The 15536-nt window shown below is 42.3% G+C and overlaps 1 long non-coding RNA gene across 2 annotated transcripts; it reads left to right on the top strand.

Annotated features, from left to right (window-relative positions):
* The first annotated feature begins 11432 nt into the window (after positions 1–11432).
* LOC123443161 lies at positions 11433–14572 on the top strand. Of its 2 annotated transcripts, XR_006630583.1 has the most exons (3): positions 11433–13454; positions 13531–13616; positions 14195–14572. It is a non-coding gene; the product is annotated as an uncharacterized LOC123443161 (long non-coding RNA). The 2 variants fall into 2 exon arrangements; XR_006630582.1 differs by having other exon boundaries at positions 11433–13616.
* Positions 14573–15536: the final 964 nt, after the last annotated feature.

Raw genomic sequence — 15536 nt, 5'->3', positions numbered from 1 at the left:
ATTTATTTCATATTTTGGATAATTTTGCACGAGTTGCCGTCTATACATCTGGAAAAGGTTCATCTACAGCTGGTTTTACATCATCTGTAACCGGAATAGTAGCTGGGTATGGCTTTCTCAACATTTTAGGACATTTTGTTATGATTGTCACAATCGATTTTTTCATTTAGATAATAGTATTCATTTTCAATATGAGATATTAACATGTTTATTTTATCATTATGTAGAAAAATGAGACAACAATCCCACGAAACAGGAAGAGCCGCAAAGAAATCAAGGTGGGTCTTGCATCCAAAACTCAAACACAACATTTTAGCGTTTTGTATTTCCTCACCTTCTCTTCTATCCCATCTTAACAGCTGAAAGTGCAGTCATGCCCTTAATCGTGTTTTGGTGTTGCTGACAACACATATATAGATAACTAATCACTAATCCCCTTTAAGCTGTTGTTAATGATCATGTGTTGATAAGGACAAGCTCATGTGCTAACAAGGACAAGATCAAGATAAGCATTCATGAGCACTACATGCTTGATTCTTGTGGATGTTCACATGATGGACAAATGAAGATGAATACATAAGCTAGGCTTTCCACATTGTGTATGAGAGAGCTAATTGAAGACTTCACCATGTCTTGCTTTCAACTTGAGCCAAGAAGGAACAACAACATCAAGCTCAAGTGAAAGGACTAACTCAAAGGTATCAGTTCCTTTGACGTTAGTGGTGCGGAGTGATGATCAGCGAATAAAAGTATACACTCAAGCATGGATCATCAGTACTCTTTTTATGATTCTTGAGTCTTTAGGGATCCCGCACTATTAAGAGGGGATCACAGTTTTGCGATAAACTTGCTCAAACTACATCTCTACTTTTCTGCTCATACCACATCTCCACTCCTCTGCTTTGATCTAGAAAACAGAACCAATGCCTCGGACATCCGGCTTCCTCCGAACGTCCGAGGGTCGGACGCCCGACCACTTCGGAAATCCGGAACCTTATGCCGGAGCCAAAGTCTCGGACATCCGGCTACCTCCGGACGTCCGAGGGCCGGACGCCCGACCACTTCGGAAAACCGGAACCTTGCACCAGAGAATCTAGAGTCATTTAACTCGTACTTCCGGCCTCCCGCTGTCGTCCGAGGGCCGGACGTCCGTCCACTTCCGGAATTCGGTGCCCTTGAACAGAAATGAACTCTCGGACATCCGACCTTCTCTTCGGTCGTCCGGTCCCTGTTCGTCTATACAGTGATTCCTGATATCTATACAGTGGTTCCTGATATATATATACATCCCTCGGACAATCGACCCCTGTCGGACGTCCGACTCCTTGTGGGCGTCCGGACATCCGAGAACTGCCGGACGTCCGACCACTGTCAGACTTAAGTGACCCCAACGGTCACTTTCCCCTCTCCACTATAAATACCCCCTCCCACTTCGTGAGAGGGTGCCCAACACAGCCATATCTTCATAAGAACACATTCCTACCTCACACACATTTGCTCACACCAAATCTTAGATCCCAAGAGCATTTGTGAGCCCCTTTGAGAGTTGTTCCAATCAAAAGATAGATCGTCTCCCTTTCCTCCTCTCAACCCAAGCTATTTGAGATTTGAGCAAGTTTTGAGTATTTCCCGTGATCTTGTTACTCTTGGAGGTTGGAGACTCATAGGCGGTAGGAGTTCTTCGGAGAGGAATCAATCCGTGTGATTACACCCGGAAAAGTTTGTGAGGGTTTGGAAGCCACCTCAAAGGCTTACCACCAGTGGTTGAGAAACGCCTTCGTGGTGTTATCTCAAAGGGAGAATAAGGTGAGCCTTCGTGGCGTTGGTGTGCCTTCGTGGTAACATCCACCTCTCTAACGGTGACTAGCTTCCCTCCAAGGAAGTGAACATCGGGATACATCTTTGTCTCAGTGACCTTGGTTATCCCTAACCCTAACTCCTTACTTGTGGTTTACTTGTGTTACTTGAGTATACATACATTGCATATTGTTTGTGCTCATTATATTGTGTTGGCTATTTCTTTGTACAAGATTAATCGTTCAAGCATACCCTCTATATCCACACGTTCACACTTGCAGCTTTTGATATATCGTGTGCTATAGTGTGATCTAGTATCTTGTGTCGTTCACCTACTCGTCGTGTGATATAGCTCAAGTACGTTTGTGTAACTTACTTGTGCTTGTTAGTAACCGTGTCATGTCCATCTTGGTAGATCGTGTTGTTGGTGCACGTTGCGGTGTCTATTGCATTTAGGGTTTGTGCTTGAAAAGTATCCTCTTAGTTTATTTCCGCATTAGGTTTAAGCCAAATTCGAAGAAGTTTTTAAATAGCCTATTCACCCCCCTCTAGGCGTCATCGTGGTCCTTTCAATTGGTATCAGAGCAAGGTCTCTCTTTAGTTAGGTTTCACGACCTAGAGAGTATTGATGTCGACTATTGGATTAGTGCACAATGACACCTTTGACTTTGATGGCACAAATTATACCCTATAAAGAATTCGTATGCTCCATCACTTTTGGGGGCCCAAATACTTTACGAATTGTTCTTGTAGGGATTGCCGACAAAAAGGATGATGCATCTTCATCTACTAATGAAATGTATCTTGATTGTGAGGCTTTTCTTGCCATTCATCGAACCATAAGTCCTTAAGTGTTTAAGTCTATCTCGACTTGCAAGTCAGCTCATGAAGTTTGGACTAAACTTGAAGATATATATGGTGGGTCCAATCTTGATGAAGACGATATTATGATGAATGAGTTGGTGCATGAGCTCTTCACTCTTTTCGATCATAAAGAGTCCGCCACTACTTCCATATTTGATTGCTTGCACACCTCAGCATCTTCAATCTCACAAGGTAATGACATGGTGAGTGAAGAAATGTATGTTGATGAAAATGTCATAGCCTCTATGGACACGAGCATATCTAGCACCACCCATAGTGTAAATTATTGTGCTGATAGGTCATGCATTTCACCTAAAGATCCCTCAACAAATGTCTGTGGTGATATGCCTGCTTTTCCGTGTCCTCTTGATCAAAATATCTTGTTTCTCCCTAGTTGTCCTATGAATAATCATTTAGGGGAAATCAAGAAATATGAAGTATTTTGACTAATGAAGAATCCGATTCACCAAAAGAATCATCATCAACTCCTTCAGTTCACATGTGCCTCATGGCAAGAGGTAATAATGAGGTATCATCTTCTCTGTGCAATAACGATGATATTTGCGATGAGGATGATGATGATGACTTGACTGAAAATATCTATGTGATCGGTAAAATTCTTCATAAAGCTAAAAATAACGTTCTTCAAAGATTCCAAGATGTTCTTGCTTATTTTGAAAATTGTAATGATTCACTTAATCATGAACAAGCTAAAAGTGAACAACTTGAACATGAACTTGAGAAGAGTCATTAAGCATGTAGAGACTTAAGATCTTCAAAAGAAGAGACTAAAGTTGCTCATGATAAACTTAAAAAGGATTTTGAGGTCCTTCTCCTTGAATGCAATAGTGTCAAGGGAGAGCTCATCAAAACCTCTAAGATCTATGAGGAGCTTCAATCTACTCATGAGAAGTCTCTAATTGCCACTTACTTCTCTCATATTGTTGATGATACTTGTACATCTAACTCTACCTCATTTGAAGTATCAACATTGAAGGAGAATGCTGAGCTACGTGCTCAACTTGATTTACTAACTAGCAATTATGGGAAGTTGGAAGAAAACCATGTAATGCTCATAAGCTCTCATGCCGATCTTCTAACATCCCATAATGTGCAAAAGTTAGCTCATGAGGCTATCATCACCAAGTTAACATCAAGTGAGCCTCATGTGAAAAATGACACTACTTCTGGTCGAAGTACTATATTTCCATGTACTAGTCCTCGTAATTCGTCTACTCATAATGTTGCTACCTCGTGTGATGAATTACTTTTCTTGCCTTGTTGCTCTAACAGTGAAGCTTACACTTCCTCTAGTACTTGCCTTGATACTAACCGTGCAGAGGAAATCGAAGAGCTCAAGTCCCAAGTCACTTCTTTGAAGAAAGACTTGGAACTGTGTCATGAAGGGATGTCCACACTCAACAATGTCCTGTGTGAGCAAACATCTCCGAATGATAAAAATGATGTTGGAGTAAACTTAAAGGGCACCATGTTAGATCTTGCCCTCTGAAGACGAAGTCTCAAAGCCACAAGCAACAAGGGAAGCGGCCAAAAACTCAATCACATACTCAGCTACAAGTTGAAGGAAGGCCTCTTCCCAATAATATCCAAGCCAACACTCCCCGAGGTGGGAAATCAACTGGGAAGAAAGAAAAGGGTAGATGTTGCTACTTATGTCGTGAGAAGGGTCACGTCACTTCGTCTTGCACGAGAGGTAACTTATCCAACCCAATCACTATTGATGATAGCTATTCCCTTGGGAAGGATAAGGTTGGCAATGTGTTTGCCAAGTTCGTTGGTACTCAAAATGGTGTCAAGAAAAGAACCATTTGGGTTGCCAAGCCTATTGTGACTAACCTCTTAGGACCCAACGTAGTTGGGGACCAACAAGCTCAAACTTGATCAATAGGTGACTTTGGAGGACATTGGAGACTTGGATACACAATGAAGATTTGAGGACTCTTCATCATTTGTATTATCTCAAGCCAAGTCATTCGGATTATCAAGCCCATATCTCATATCCAATGTGCCTCTTTGCGGTAACTTGTACTTAAATTGTTTACATTGGAAGTTACCTGCCCCACTCCTTCTCATGTCTAGGTTTGGTACCTAGCATGTACTTTGACATGTTGCGCATACTAGTATGATTGTCGTGTGTTATCTATCATGTGTAGGTCGTTATGTTTGTCATATAGTTGTGTGTAGTCCCGATCATTACTTGCATCCTAGTTGCACCGTTGTGTGGGTCCTTTGAGACGTTAATAGCTCATCACATTAAGGGGGAGTGTTCTGCTCTACGCACATCACTAACCCAAAATGTGTATATATGTATTGGACTCCATCTAGTATTCACGGTGCAAGATTATCCAATCATTCCATTGGATGTCAAAGCCATCCGAAGTTCAAATTAGCATCCACTTATCAGCTTAGTTGGATGATTGATTGCCTTGTATGATAAATACATGGATTATCACATTAAGGGAGTGTGATATGCTTTGTGCACGTCACATCCCCTGGTAAGATAAACATCCGATGTATGCCACTCAGAATCTACCACATGGGGTTATTCTATAACTGTGTGGCGTATCATGCTCCACATGTCTTAATTCGTAAAATAACCCTGTTGGTGTCTAAATCCCTTAGATGTGCGTGAGTATGACGTTCTACTATAGCAATACTCATGGCTTAGCCGCTAGATCGTACATAAAAGAAGGGCATAGTTGGTTCATGCCTTTCGAATTATTTCTCTGCACTATGATCTAACTAATTGGGATGTTAACCTACGACATCTAAACATTATGCTTATGGTTGAACTCCCATATCACACTTGTGTGAGTATAAAACGATCTTTGTGCTCATTTGACATCTACCACCACTGATAATTCTAAATACCATTGTGTTCTCTCACACATGGTATCTCTGGCCTGGTAGTGTTTTTCATGGTCATTCTATTTCGGCTTTGTCTTCATTTGACCTACATAACTTGCTGAGAAATTAATCTGTCTCCCGGTAATCTCCCATGCATGTCTTTGAGCTCGTACTATTTATTTCATAATGTTGTGGGAGTTATAATCGTATTACCTACACTTATACATCTACTGGGGTGAGACATGCATGTAAGGTTGTGCAAAATGCATACCTTACATGGTTTGATGCTTTGACCGGTTCATGTGTTGAACTCGGGGTGCTATCATATGTTGATTTGTCACCCTGATCCATTTTGGACGACATGAATGTTCTGTAATTGACAATTATGTGTTCATTTGTCCAATTTGTATATCCTTGAATTTTGATAGGCTTGTGTAGGCATATCTACTATGTGTAGATGCACATGCCGTGTCTATCGTATCTTTGATCCAATATATGTATATGGTAAATCAGACGTATCCATTAAAAGGTTAAGGTGTGCTTGAAAGTAAAACTTATATCTATTTGCACATAATTGAGTGATCTTACCCTATATATATTGTAGTTGGACTAACTACTTCGGACCCAATAAGTTTGGGGACCATATTGTGCTTAAATGGTGGTTTAGGTACTTTGGAGAAGCATTGCTATCTTGACTTATTCTCAGAAGAAGATGGTGCTGGTCACGAAGAAATTAGAGTCAAGACAAGACTCGGCTACTTCTATGCCATACCAATGCTATCCTGGTAACAAGTATTTACTTCATGCATGTATAACATTAGAGTCAACCCTGTGTAGGTTGCATCATTGCATGAACATAATACTTTTTCCACTTTGTAATTTCCTACATGTCCTTGTCAATCACACTGATGAAATGCTTAGTGTTGGTGTTCTCTTAGCACTTCATGGTCATATGAATGAGACAAATTTGTGCCATGGCCCTTGTGTCATGTGCCTTGCTCTTATAATAGGATAACTTGTGCATGATTCTATGCACTCATGCGTTTGACCGTAATTTGGACCCACACTTATCATAGTAATCGAATTAGAAGATTTACATCATACCATGTCCAAAATATGTTAGTTGAGAGGCCCTGGGTTGCTACACATGCGAGAATACTCCTTATCACCTCACCATCATGAGCAAGACAGAAAATGCTTAAGTGTCCCTGTCTCGAGGTAGCACTCGAACTTGGTGGTTAAACCCACCACACACTCCATTGTTCGAGCGTTGGGAAGGTATAGTCACTATATGAAATATTGTTGGATGTTACCTCCGCTCTATTCACTTGAACCATCTCACCATCATGATTCAGCCCTGTCTGCCTCCCTCTCGGACGTCCGGCACGGCTCGGTCGTCCGACCGCTGATGTCTTCCGGACGTCCGGCACCTGTCGGTCGTCCAACGGCTGATGCTCTCCGGACGTCCGATGCCTGTCGGACGTCCGACACATCGGGAGCCTCTATAAATAGAGGGGCGCGGGCTGGGCCTTGCCCTAGCCCCCACGTGCCCCCTTTCTCACAGCCGCCTCCACAGCCGCCGCCAGCTGCCTGAGGAGCTCTTCCCTGCGACCTCGCCGCCACAGGGGCCCTGCCCCGCGATCTAGCTGTTCTCCTCCGAGGGATCCTTCTTCCATTCCTCTCCTCTCTCGATCTGAGGTATCCTCTCGGTTTCTCTCGTGATTGGTTCCCCTTCTCACTAGTTCATGTGTTCGTTCATGTGTTTTGACCGTGACCATTCCCCCATTGGGTTTCCAATCGTGTAGGCCTTTTTCCATCATGCCCAAGATTAAGCACACTGCCCGGAAGAACTCCGCTGGCTCATCCGCTCGTGCCACTCCTGGCACGGGGTCGGATGACTCCGATGTACCACGCCGTCCCTTCAAACGGCTCGCCCGGTGTCCTCCTCCACAGCCCCGCTCCTCATCTGATGGCTCTGACTTCGAGGATGAGCTTGCAGCTGAGGAACGTGCTGAATACGTTGCCGTTCGGAAGAATATGCCGAAGCCGGGGACTCGCAGGACCTCATATATGCCACTGCCTCCTCCTGAACAGCCCGAAGGTGATGCTCGTCAAATCTCCCTTGAACCTCCTCCTGCTTTAGGTCGTGAAGTCAAGGACTTCACCAAGGTTCCTAAGTCTTCTTACTTTACATTCCGCCGCGATGTTAACCAATTTTCTGTTGAATGTGACTCTATGGACTCACGTTTCCACACACACGTCCAAGTGAACATCTTTTCTACTGTCATCGTTCCTAAGGATCTCTCAGTACATCATTATATTGATCTTGAGCATATTCGCACTCACCCGGCGAAATACCCGGGTGCCATTGAGCTCATTGAGTCATCGGGGCTCGCTGCCCCCTTTGCTTTTCGGTGCGATTTTAACAGTGCCGCTATTCATCAATTTTATGCCACGTGTTTCTTTGGCTCAAACAACACTGTTAGCTGGATGACTTCTGATGTTGAGTTCACAGCCTCTTATGCTGAGTTTGTTGCCGCACTCGGTTTCCCCGACTCCGGCATCAAAATCCATAAGAATGATCCTAACCATGCACCTAAGCCCATTGAGGCGTGTGGCCTTCTCCTCAAACCACTGCGTGAACTTGATGCAGACGAACGGATGAAGGATCTTAACCAAGTATCCATTTGGCGCTCTCCCTTCTTTATCATATTTCAGTGTCTTATCCGCACCATCTATCCCAAGATGGGTGACAGGGGAACCTGCAGCGGCTACTGTATTGATATCATGTCACATTTACAGAGTTCCCCAAGCGCAAGATTAATGTGCCTCACTTTCTCTGGCATGAGATTCGGCTTGCTAGTCTTCAATACAAGCGAGCCTTCCCTCATGCCCCCTTCATCCAGGCCTTTATTCACCATGTTGCTGAATTCACTGTTGCTCCCACTCACACGCATCACAAGTGGGCCATTCCCAATCACATGGCGGATGACTATGCTCCTAAGAAAACCTCATCCACCTCCACTCACCGCACTGCTGCCCGGTCAGCAACCCCTTCATCCAGCTCAGCTCCTCTCGGTCGCTTTGCCAAATTCATTGGCAAGGCACATTCTACCATGATGAAGGCTTTCCCTTTCAAGTGCGGTCAAACTCATGATGTGGTTTCTCGCATCATCTCCTCCAAGAATGCCCTCAAGGCTCGTTTGAGAGACTCGGGCGCTCTTGATGTGAGTGACGATGAGGATCTTCTTGCTGCTCCTTCTGACTTTGGCTTCCCATCTGGCCCTGAGTGGGCTGACTTCCTTCACGAGGCTGGTGGCAGTGGCCTGCCTGATGATGATGATGTTGATGAGGATGATATTTGAGTATGTGGTAGCATTGCCGGGTTCCTTCCTTTTTGGTCCTTGATGCCAAAGGGGGAGGACATTATCTTATCTTAGTTTCGATTTTGGTTTCTCTCATAATGTATGGTATGATGTAGTATGTCGAACTTAATGATGTGTCATCATGTAACGATACTTATGGATGATGTGCTATGCCATCACTTATGGATGATGTATTGTTAAACTATCATGTGGTGATGAGATATCATGATATTATCGTTGTGTCATATGATGATGAGTTTTATGATATCCTATTGATTCATATGATATGCTTTGATTCATATGATATGCTATGAATTATTGATTCATATGATATGCTCTGTATTGTTGAACTATTATGGTGTAATGTTATATCATGCTATTATCTTCAAAGCACGCATTAAGGGGGAGCTCCCGCACTTACCTATTTTACTATGCATATAATCAGGGGGAGCTTCATAAGCATCGTAACAAATCTCTCCTAAGCCACACATGTTTATTACTATTTTTGAGAGCTATATGTATGTTGTCATCAACTACCAAAAAGGGGGAGATTGAAAGTGCAGTCATGCCCTTAATCGTGTTTTGGTGTTGCTGACAACACACATATAGATAACTAATCACTAATCCCCTTTAAGCTGTTGTTAATGATCATGTGTTGATAAGGACAAGCTCATGTGCTAACAAGGACAAGATCAAGATAAGCATTCCTGAGCACTACATGCTTGATTCTTGTGGATGTTCACATGGTGGACAAATGAAGATGAATACATAAGCTAGGCTTTCCACATTGTGTATGGGAGAGCTACTTGAAGACTTCATCATGTCTTGCTTTCAACTTGAGCCAAGAAGGAACAACAACATCAAGCTCAAGTGAAAGGGCTAACTCAAAGGTATCAGTTCCTTTGACGTTAGTGGTGTGGAGTGATGATCAGCGAAGAAAAGTATACACTCAAGTATGGATCATCAGTACCCTTTTTATGATTCTTGAGTCTTTAGGGATCCCGCACTATTACGAGGGGATCACAGATTTTGCGATAAACTTGCTCAAACTACATCTCTACTTTTCTGCTCATACCACATCTCCACTGCTCTGCTTTGATCTCAAAAACAGAACCAATGCCTCGGACATCCGACTTCCTTCGGACGTCCGAGGGCCGGACGCCCGACCACTTCCGAAATCCGGAACCTTATGCCAGAGCCAAAGTCTCGGACATCCGGCTACCTCCGGACATCCGAGGGTCGGACGCCCGACCACTTCGGAAAACCGGAACCTTGCACCAGAGAATCCAGAGTCATTTAACTCGGACTTCCGGCCTCCCCCTGTCGTCCGAGGGCCGGACGTTCGACCACTTTCGGAATCCGGTGCCCTTGAACAAAACTGAACTCTCGGACATCCGACCTTCTCTTCGGTCGTCCGGTCCCTCTTCGTCTATATAGTGATTCCTGATATCTATACAGTGGTTCCTGATATATATACATCCCTCGGACGACCGACCCCTGTCGGACGTCCGACCCCTTGTGGGCGTCCGGACATCCGAGAACTGCCGGACGTCTGACCACTGTCAGACTTAAGTGACCCCAACGGTCACTTTCCCCTCTCAACTATAAATACCCCCCTCCCACTTCGTGAGAGGATGCCCAACACAGCTATATCGTCATAAGAACACATTCCTACCTCACACACATTTGCTCACACCAAATCTTAGATCCCAAGAGCATTTGTGAGCCCCTTTGAGAGTTGTTCCAATCAAAAGATATATCGTCTCCCTCTCCTCCTCTCAACCCAAGCTATTTGAGATTTGAGCAAGTTTTGAGCATTCCCCATAATCTTGTTACTCTTGGAGGTTGGAGACTCCTAGGCGGTAGGAGTTCTTCGGAGAGGAATCAATCCGTGTGATTACCCCTGGAAAAGTTTGTGAGGCTTTGGAAGCCACCTCAAAGGCTTACCACTAGTGGTTGAGAAACGCCTTCGTGGTGTTATCTCAAAGGGAGAATAGGGTGAGCCTCCGTGGCGTTGGTGTGCCTTCGTGGTAACATCCACCTCTCTAACGGTGAATAGCTTCCCTCCAAGGAAGTTAACATCGGGATACATCTTTGTCTCAGTGACCTTGGTTATCCCTAACCCTAACTCCTTACTTGTGGTTTACTTGTGTTACTTGAGCATACATACATTGCATATTGTTTGTGCTCATTATATTGTGTTGGCTATTTCTTTGTACAAGATTAATCGTTCAAGGATACCCTCTATATCCACACGTTAACACTTGCAGCTTTTGATATATCGTGTGCTATAGTGTGATCTAGTATCTTGTGTCGTTCACCTACTCGTCGTGTGATATAGCTCAAGTAAGTTTGTGTAACTTACTTGTGCTTGTTAGTAATCGTGTTGTGTCCATCTTGGTAGATCGTGTTGTTGGTGCACGTTGCGGTGTCTATTGCATTTAGGGTTTGTGCTTGAAAAGTATCCTCTTAGTTTATTTCCGCATTAGGTTTAAGCCAAATCTGAAGAAGTTTTTAAATAGCCTATTCACCCCCCTCTAGGCGTCATCGTGGTCCTTTCAACAGCAAGCCCACCTTTGAAAGTAACAATCTAGTGCTGATTTAAGGATGAAGCAAATCCCACGCAAGTAACAGGTTAGTCTATTTTGATGCATACTCTTAATGTTCAAGCTATGACACTACATACATGTGTCCACGTGCATATGTGGTGGTAGTGTGATTGCATCTTCGTGGAGATTGTAAGCCACCTTAGGACTTAGGTGCATGGTTCTGCATTCGTTTTCTTCTTGTCTTGCATATGTAGTTATGTTCTTCTATAATAGATTTACCTCATGCTTGGCCCTTTTAGTTGGTGTTGTTAAAGAAACTTCCCTTTCTACAATTACGAGCTCGAATCAAGATCTCGATGAATGGAATCTAAAAAAGAAAACTCAATCAACAAAGAGAGGCGTGCTTAGATTGTAGGTACACCCTTATGGGAGCAAGATTCTACTCCTTCGCTGTTTTAGTTCAAATTTGAAAATAAGTTTGAACAAATTTGAAAATAAGTTTGAACAAAAACAACATGAGGTATTAGCATTCTTGCAATGCTGGACATGATTTGTTGAGTAGCATTCCCTCTCAAATAACGCACGGTAGAAGTGGCAAGCTATCCCAAAACCTATCAAAAATAATAATCAAATGGGTAGTTGTTTGTTTCGAGGCCCCAATAACGTCCAACACATGTGCTAGCAAAATTGTTTGGAACTTCTGTACTTGGACCTAGGCCAAATGTTCACTGCTACACTGATCTTATGTGTAGTACAACCAAATGTTGGAAGTAAACAAAATTTTGGTTTGGTTCAGAGCAATCACTGACCAAGCAGCTTCTGCGCACATAATCTGACCAGTATATTTTCAGGATCAACGACGTTACATTTTATTAAGGTATAAGCATATTGTTTAGGAACAGAAGTTCATGTAGAACCAGCGCAAATCGTATCTGCTCTGAATCTTCCACTAAGTAACAAAGATAACCGAATGAACTGTACGCAAGAACACAACTCTATTATTTTTCAGTGTTCTACAATTAAAAGTAATAAAATGCACCCCCTACCATCAGTAACATTTACCAGAGCACAACTTTGACCACAATAGGACTAAAGGCTCAACTTATATAGCAGCTGCTGGCTTCTTCTTCGATGGTGGATTCCCCCTGGCAAGCAACACATACGAGTAGAAGCAGATCATCAAGGCATTGGCGACAAGGGAAGTTGTAAGGAGGAAAGAAGTGTGCAATGAGCAGCTGAAACACGATAAAGAGACAATCGAGAACTACCTGAGAGCAGTATAGAAGCCCCAGGGAAGCAGCTTCTTTGTTTGTTAAAACAGAGTCAATTGATCAGAATAAGATTCGGATTCACTAATTTTTTACAGCAAAGTGGCAGTGTCACTTACCGTGGTATACGCCTGGCAGTGCTTCCATGCTACAACAGTAGCAACAGCTGCAAATAACGAACAGAGGAGGTTAATTACCGCCGGGAGTTTCCCCACAATGTGGCACTTCGGTTTGGTATAGTAGTAGATTACCAGAGTCAAGGGTCAAATATTTATACAAATACCAATATGGACTGTTTAGACATGCATGTCATTGTTAATCCGAGGTGACTGGGATGTAAGTAAGGGAATCAAAATACCTGCTTGTGCCAGTATAAATGGCAAGCTAGACTTTCCACTCCTCCAACCCTTAATACTAAGCACGGCAAGTCCCAATATAGCAAGACCAGGTCGACCTCCGAAGGACGCATCGGCAGGGACGCATCGTCGACCTCCTGCTTCTTCTTGCATCACATACAAGATGCCGAGAACCTTGGCGTGTTTCAGACTTTCAGCAAATTGTTCTAAAGTGACATCTCTGCTACTCTAATGGTGTTCTTTATGATATATATGCAGGTTCTTTGGGCTATACAAATACATCATGTTGAAAGTTCTACAACTTGCAAATGATGATGTTCCCGCAAGGGAATATATCCAACCTCATCTGGATGGTCTGACTCAAGTTTTGCAAGAAGAAAACAAAAGGTAACAAACCTCCAAGTGTTCATGTTTCCTTTTCCTTCCTTGAAATGTTTCTGTCTTTTGGATTAATATATTGTAGGCTGATAAGAGGAATCACTATATTATGGATTCTCAATGATTGGGTAGTTGAATGAAGCAAATTCAGTTGAATAAATGGAGGAGCTGGTAAGTCACGATGGTGACTGTATTGTGTATTCCCCTTCTCGTGTTAGATTATTACTCTCAAAACTATTCTGGTTATTACTTTCATTCAAACATGACTGATTATATGGTTTTGATCTCAAAACTATTCTGAGTATTACTTTCAAACACGACTGATTATACCAATTAATAGATTGACTATGTGTTTTTACCTGAAAACAGTAAGGCATGACCATACTATAATTTTTAATTTATCATCAAGAAAACCAAACAAATAAGGGAATGAGAAAAAACTAGAATCTACAATATAAACATAACTCTCATGCTACAAGGATACGGGCAATAATTTACCCTTGTCTACAATGTTATAGTTAAAGCATGGAGTTTTGTTTTATAGCAACCACACTACTGCTTTGTTGCCTATTCTTCATGTTTCTATCCTTGTCTGAAGTGACCTGCTGTTCTTGTATGAATAAAATTATAAAATTAAGGTACTGATTCTTAAATAAATTGACTTATCTGTAGATTCTCGTATTGTGAGAAGAAAGATATAACTGACCTTGTGAACTAACTGTTGTTTGGATGTCGGCTGCCGACCAAAGGAGGGTTCTCTGAGACGTTGTGGAGGTGCCGCACTCGCCGGCGAGGAGCTCCAGGTCAGATAGTAGTGTCCGATAACGAGCAGAGTCCACTTGCGCAAAGGTCATCCAATTGGTTTGTATATGCCTTTTTTACATTCTTGCCTTGGCAACAAGAACTAGGATTGGTTTGATTTGGTTCAGTTTGATTTGATTTTGTAGCTGTGGTAGTGTTTTATTCTCGGATATGAGATGGAAGAAAGAGAAAATATGAACAAGTAAAGGTTCTAAGTTTGACTTATTTAGAGGTAATTGTAGAGCTACAACATGTAAAGGCCCACACTAGACACTACAAACCCCTTCGAATCTCATATCTTAAAAATGGGACCTCAGAATTTTCCATGTGAGCATAATTGATCTTATGCATTTTTTAGTTTCTTTACCATGAATGATTATGTTGTAAACCCAATAGTTTCTGCATTATATACTTGATGTCTGGTTCTTTTGGATAATAGTGTCAGCAAGCATCTCCCTGCAACGTTTGGCCGGGTTCAAGTGATAACACGGGCTTGACCATCCCCAACTCATTGATCAATTGGTTTGGTTGTCTTATTCTAATCGATGTGTTAACACCTCATCCCCAAAGGAACCAAGTTATATGTTGTGATGGAGATCAACAGATCAGTTAAGCAAGATAAAATTATGAAATGATCATCTCTGTTGTTTTCCTGGTCCGTCCATGCACTTTTTTAATAGTTCCCATTGCATTACATGCATGAGCTTCTTGGTCCTGAAGAAAATGGAAGTTTTACCGTAAATTTTCATCTATGTGGATCCTAAGAATTACTCTGATGGAAGCAAAAGGGTTAACCTCATCTTATGAACTCAGTGTGGAGACATATGTACCTGTATAGGTTTTATGTCTTATACTTTTGACTTCTATACTTTACTGAGTTAAACAAATATCAATGTAAGGAGAAGATGCAGTGCCACAAACAACTCATCATTCTCATAGTATCTAGCAAATCATTTTATAGTTATGTGTACTATTACTATTTTTCGGATAGTCATAGTATTTACGCATATGTTAAGTTTTGATAGACTTCTTTAGGATTGCATGGAGGGGTGTATTCAACAAAGGAGAGATGTATTGGTGGTAGATTTTTTGCAGGGAATATGTATCTAATACTACTGTAGATAAATGTTCTGGATCTGCCGCTTGGATAATAGATCTGATGATGCTATTTGAGAACTTTACTAGGCCCATAATCCGCGACATTCTGATGGCTGCATAGATTAGGGGGGAAATGGACAAGATATTGTATCTTTTCTTGCCATATTAGTGTTAAATAATTACCCTGTACCT

Source organism: Hordeum vulgare, chromosome 3H (genome assembly GCF_904849725.1).
Source record: "Hordeum vulgare subsp. vulgare chromosome 3H, MorexV3_pseudomolecules_assembly, whole genome shotgun sequence".
In the NCBI taxonomy this organism is placed as follows: domain Eukaryota; kingdom Viridiplantae; phylum Streptophyta; class Magnoliopsida; order Poales; family Poaceae; genus Hordeum; species Hordeum vulgare.
Note: the sequence above shows the minus strand (reverse complement) of the source record. Positions and strands in the feature narration are given on the sequence as shown.